The sequence below is a fragment of the Mus musculus genome, chromosome 1, assembly GCF_000001635.26.
Source record: "Mus musculus strain C57BL/6J chromosome 1, GRCm38.p6 C57BL/6J".
NCBI classification, from domain to species: Eukaryota; Metazoa; Chordata; class Mammalia; order Rodentia; family Muridae; genus Mus; species Mus musculus.
Window position 1 is genome coordinate 144,565,969 of NC_000067.6, and position 6,000 is coordinate 144,571,968.

General features: G+C 36.1%; 1 protein-coding gene across 2 annotated transcripts in view; it reads right to left on the reverse strand.

Moving 5' to 3' along the window:
- The window catches only part of Rgs21 (regulator of G-protein signalling 21), a 47,978-nt gene extending 46,279 nt beyond the window's left edge, over positions 1-1,699 (reverse strand). For both annotated transcript variants that reach the window (NR_110891.1, NM_001290269.1), the window contains exon 1: positions 1,394-1,699. The gene's annotated coding sequence lies outside the window, so the exon portion shown is untranslated. The remainder of the gene's footprint in view (positions 1-1,393) is intronic.
- Between the last annotated feature and the right edge of the window lie 4,301 nt (positions 1,700-6,000).

Below are 6,000 nucleotides of genomic sequence, written 5' to 3' on the forward strand. Positions count from 1 at the left end.
TTTCTGATAAAGTAATGTAATGGCCTTTGAAAGAAATAATCTATAGAAAAGCATCTTAATGAGGAACTAAGTTATACCTGACTTAGGAGTGTTCCTCTAAGTCACATCTTTCCTCCTCTTTTTCTCATAGAAGAAAAACCTTAGGAGAGGACAGTATCATGGCACAGCCAAAACAAAGAAGTGAGCTCATCACTAAAAGTTTCGACAGATTCCATTGCTCTGAGAGACCCATTGTCCAACTTCAGGAGACAGGAAGTTATAAGTGGTCTGATGGGGTGAGAGCTCGTGATGTCCCTTAGCAAAAAAGAAAGTCTTAAAGTTTTACTCCTTTTCCAATTGCTCAGAAGCAATTAGCAGAAGTAATTAATACTGTTACCTTGTGAATTCTTTGGCTGCTTGATTTAGTTTCAAGTCATATGGACAATGGTAGTATCTCCTAAGTACATCTGAAGGCATAATTGTTATTTCTAGGATTATTGAATATATTTCTTATAAAATAATACAGTACCTTAATATTTTCTATTGGTTTCTTAAAAACAGACCTTAAATGGTAGAGCTATTAATACTTATTATTTTAGGATACAACAAATATTAGAAAAGGATCCAATGAACTGTCAGAATTTTGACATATGATACAAACTTTGAACATGTAATGTGTGCACATAAATACTAATGTAGCTAGCTCATGGAAGAAGAGAGACAAAGATACAGGAACCATTTCATTTTGAGCCAGGAATGCACTTATTGATTATCAGAATCTTATTAAGCTGAGAATTAAACCTATATGGACTAATTTTTTTAAAAAAACCTAAAGCTCCCATTGTATTTTAAATTTTATTTTGTGTGAAATAAAGACAGTTTTAAGCCTTAAAGATAAAATCGAAAAAGACTGGTGAAAAGAATAAGCTATATGTATCCATTTTAGCAGTACTATGATTGCCATCTTAAGTTTTGTCCAAATCAGGTGAATTGCAAAAAAACTATATTAAATATGTACTACATCCTATATTTAACCCCATCTTCACATTAAAAATAACTTATTATTTTGGGATTTGGTAATTATTTCCTATGGGCTCGGTGGTTCTGCATCTTGTCTCTTCTTTCCTCCTGTGGAGTCTGATATTATTCTCTGTTCAATTTTCCTTTTCAAATTTGAATCAAACTATTTGGCAGAGTGTCAGTGCTCTGACAATCTGTGACAATATATTATTTTGTGTGAATGTTAGCAAATGATTAGCTAGTAAAAAGTTTTTCATTTTATGATTCTCAGCTTGCTGAGTTTGATGAATACGATCTAATATCTGGAATTTTTATGTTCAAATGTCATCAGTTCCCTCTTTGTAGTAGATTCTTTTTTTTTTAAATAACAAAGTGTAAATGACTTTATACTCACACAAATGTGATGCAGAGGAAGCCACTTCTTGTTCCCTTGATGTGCTCTTTGCTCTCGGGGCTGATGCGAGGATCCTGCTTCTATAATGTGTTTGTCTTCCAACAGGTAACCTTTCTATAGCATACTCCCTACCATGTATATTTATTTTCTAAACAATCTTTAAACAACCACATTATTCTTTAGCTTAGTTTCTGAACATCACTGAATTCATTTCATACTGCAGATATTTAAATTATAGTTTGAAGGATCTTGTTGTTTCTATCAAGTTGTAATAAATCAAATCCACCCATTACCCCCAACTGTTCTGGTCTCTGTTTAATGACCTATTGCTTGAATGTGTATCCTGGAATTTTCACACTGTGAAGTCACTTACCCTGTGGTATGTAAATTATTTTTTCAGTCAAAAAAAATGTAAATCTTTACTTTGCAATTGTACTCTGACGACAGAGATCAATTTGAAAAAAAAATAATGACAAACTTTTTCCTTCTGAAGGTCGTATTTGCATGGCTTCATATGGTCTAAATGTTTGCATGGGAAATTCATCTTTCATTTCACATCTGCATACCTTATTCTTTAGTTTCAAGCAATCAACGTGCATCTGAAGGACACTTAAAATACTGAACAAGCTTTTGGTATGTAAACAACATCTTTATTAAGAGAAGACATTAGAGAAAATTGTCCAACTATTTAATAAGTTTGAGAGTAATAGGAGATACTTGAAATATAAAAGAAGTATACCAGCTACTGTAGTGAGATTATCTTTAATGACTCTTTTACTTATGAACTGAAGACAAATCAAATCACATCAATATGGGTTCACTATGGCATGATTTACCATATAGCAAACCAGTTGATGAGACAGTGAGATGGCTCAGTGGTAAAGACACTTGCTCCTGAGCCCGATAACCTCTATTTTAATCCCTGGGTACAAAAGATTTGATTCTAGCAAGTTGATTTTTTGTTTGTTTGTTTTCATATGAATGAAGAAATAAATGAATGTAATAAAATTTGAATACCAAACAAATCTAGAATAATATTTACTTTCTTTTAATTTTCAACAGGTTTGTGTTATTAATAAAAGCACGAAACCAAGAGTTAATAAAATGTGTTATACAGTTAAATCATTTGATGTGAATATATGAAGACCTGAGTTTGGATACTTACCAACCACACAGAGTTGAGAAGCCCCTGAGGTGGACCTGTATATTCCATTCCTGAGGGCATAGGGGTAGAAAGATCCCTATGTTTTCTGGCCAGTCAGTCTAGACAAATCAGTAAGTTTCTGATTCAGTGAGAGATATTTTCTCAAAATCTATGATACAGAGAGGTGAGGAGGAGACAACCAATGTTGACCTCTAACCTATACAGACCTGTGCACCTGTGTTCTCTTCCTATATAGTCACATGTGAAAGGAAGAGGTGTATACACATATGAGATGAACAATCACACACACACACACACACACACACACACACACACACACACACACAAATTTAGAAATGCATATTGGTGAGTAGTTAATGTTCAGGACTTGGTGCTTCTGGAGGGAATTTTTAATCATTTTGAGTGAGCTTAAAGAACATGGCTTATTTTTGAGTCTCAATTTGTCATCACATTTGAATATTGATGGTCTTCTTCAAGTAGTCAGAATTTAGACTAAATTTCCAAACCGCTTTCCACCTGGAATTTAGTCCTCAGACATAGGACAACAATTTTATAGAGGACTGATGAATTCTGTTAAAAACAAAAATGTATCTATTGTTTTTGTAAAGCTTTGAATACATTAAATAATTGCTTAGAGAAAACAGATTCAAATGTGGATATACTTCAACACAAACCTACCTTCAACAAATCAGCATGTTTGTCCTAGGCCTAGTTTTCTGCATTTGGAGAGCTTCATGCTCCACCATTAATATGCAGGCTCTAGACAGGAGCTCATACATGCTGTAAGGAGTAAATTAAGTATCACACTCATGCATTTACCACCAGACTGCCCCAATCGTAAATACAAGCAAATGCTAGCCATCCCTCCTGGAAAAAAGTATGTTTTAATAAAAAAAAAATCAACATGAGTATGGGTCAAACATAATTTAGGATATAACTTCACTTAAACTAAACTAATAAACAAAAGGAGGATATAAATATAATTTAAAACAAACATAGGTGACATCGTTGAAAATAGGGACACAGGTGCAGTTTGTTTCAAAGTTAGATTATTTCACTATATTAAAGAAAAGTCCCAGAAAAGTGGTAAAATCTTAGTAACCTCATGCTTGCCATGTGAACAGGCAAAACCTTGAAACTGAGCCAGTGAATTCTCAGCACAGGGTTAGAAAGAAAGGTCACCTGTGTGATAGAATTATGCATATTTGCTCCAGACACTGGGTTTTGAAACTGATTTACAGAGTTTATAGAAAAGGCAGCCAAGGAAAGAAGAACTAAAGATATGGCCAGGGGTTTCGATGGAGGCATACTTTAGTCAGGGCTATGGGTGTTGTGAGAGAAATTTTAAGGATGAATGTGGTAATATATATGAAACACTCTCTGTTCCCTGGAAGAAAGGTTCTATAAAAACATAACGTATTGCTGATTCTTAGAATGAATGGTGAAGGTTGAAAGATTTTCAGACATAGGGAAAGGGCACATTCACAATCCAGTGAGAAGCAAAGGATATTGAAAATGGAAGTCAGAAACAAGAAAGTGAAAGTAAAGCAATTTTAAAGCTCCTCAGCAGCACACACACACACACACACACACACACACACACACACACGGGGGCGGGGTAGAGGGAGGGAGAAGAGAGGAAGGGAGAATTAAGAACACAGTTATCCATATTCTAATATTCTTGTTGCTTTGTAAAATTAGTTTTTAAAGGGGTTTTGCTGTTGCAAAATAAGTAATTTGGGCACATGAAATGTGAATGTTATGATGGTCAAGAAGACCAGACAGTGGGATGTCTGAGAATGATATGAAACAAAAAGCACAGTAGGGACAGGAAATAAGAATTCATTTAATCATGGTCTGTCAGCTAAATCTTTCTGGCATATGCAATAGTGTCTGGGTTTGGTGGTTGTATATGGGGTGGATCCCTGCGTGGGGCAGTCTTTGGGTGGTTCTTTCTTACGTGATATAGCTATCCCTTGTGAGGCTATGCCAGTGCCTGGCAAATATAGAAGTGGATGCTCACAGTCATCTATTGGATGGAATATAGGGCCCCTATTGATGGAACTAGAGAAAGTATCCAAGGAGCTAAAGGGGTCTGCAACCCTATAGGAGGATCAACAATATGAACTAACCAGTAACCCCCAGAACTGTCTCTAGTTGCATATGTAGCAGAGGATGGCCTAGTCAGCCATCAAGGGGACGAGAGGCCCTTGGTCTTGTGAAAATCATATGCCCCAGTACAGGAGAATGCCAGGACTAGAAATCGGAAGTGGGTGGGTTGGGGAGCAGGGCATGGAGAGGGCATAGGGGGCTTTGGGGATAGCATCTGAAATGTGAATGAAGAAAATATCTAATAAAAAATTAACAACAACAAAAAAAGAATGCATTTAAAAGGGCTGAGGGTGGCGCTCAGTGATAGGGGCTTCTTTGCCAGGCCGGAATTGTGTTTTAACCCTTGGGCTTTATTCCCAGCACCTCAACAATAAACAATAAAATAGAAGTAAGGTTTGGAGGAAAAAAGTGTTTTTTCCAAACAGTTCAGGGCCGTGTTTGCAGGTATGGAATTGGTGAAGCGCGGCTCCACAAAGTTCTGCACGGAATGGGTAACTGTCTCTTGAACATACTTATGACCCATTTGCAGTGAATCAACTGCACTGGAGGGAAGGCACGGAAATGAGAGTGTGCCACCCACTGAGTCTCACGTAGAGCTGCTGATTATAAATCTGTAGCTCATAATTGACACAGAGGTGGCTCCTTGGTAACATGGCCAGCAGAATGCATTTGATACAAACCAAATTATCTGCAAACCCCAACGAAAAGGGCTTCCGCTGAAGGTCCGTACTCTTCCATTTAGGCTCCAAATCTGAATATGGTATTGATGTGCTAATTAGCCTACACTATTATGTTGTTACTAAGCAATTCTATCAACTAGAATTTTATAGTTCAACAGAACATGGATCTAATAATAAGTGATGTCCTCTGGCCCGAGGAAGAAACTTTAGGGAACAGATTTATTAGATGATCATAGAGAATAATTCAGTTTTAGATGTTAGGATAAATCGAAACTGAGCTTTGTTATGCATCTAGAATAAACTTGAAAAGTTAAAAGTGTTTTTCATTTGTGGCAACTCTGGTCATATAAATCACGAGTTTAGACTCTTAACAGAAGCTTTCATCAAACTATGCTACAGTGCAAATAAATGATAATATCTGGCTAACATCTGACTATCCCACTAGAGATTTCCTATGATGGTGATTTTCATTTGTTTTATTTGATTTGTTTGTTTTTGTTGTTTTTTTTTCTTTCTAGATATGGAAGAGGAAGACAAAGGGAAAGAGGGAGGGAGAAAGAGAGAAAACTAATTTTGAGCTTTGCTCATAAACCTTTCCTTTAGTCCTCTAGCTTGTTCTTGCATTGTTCATGCTTCTTTCTTTCAATTAC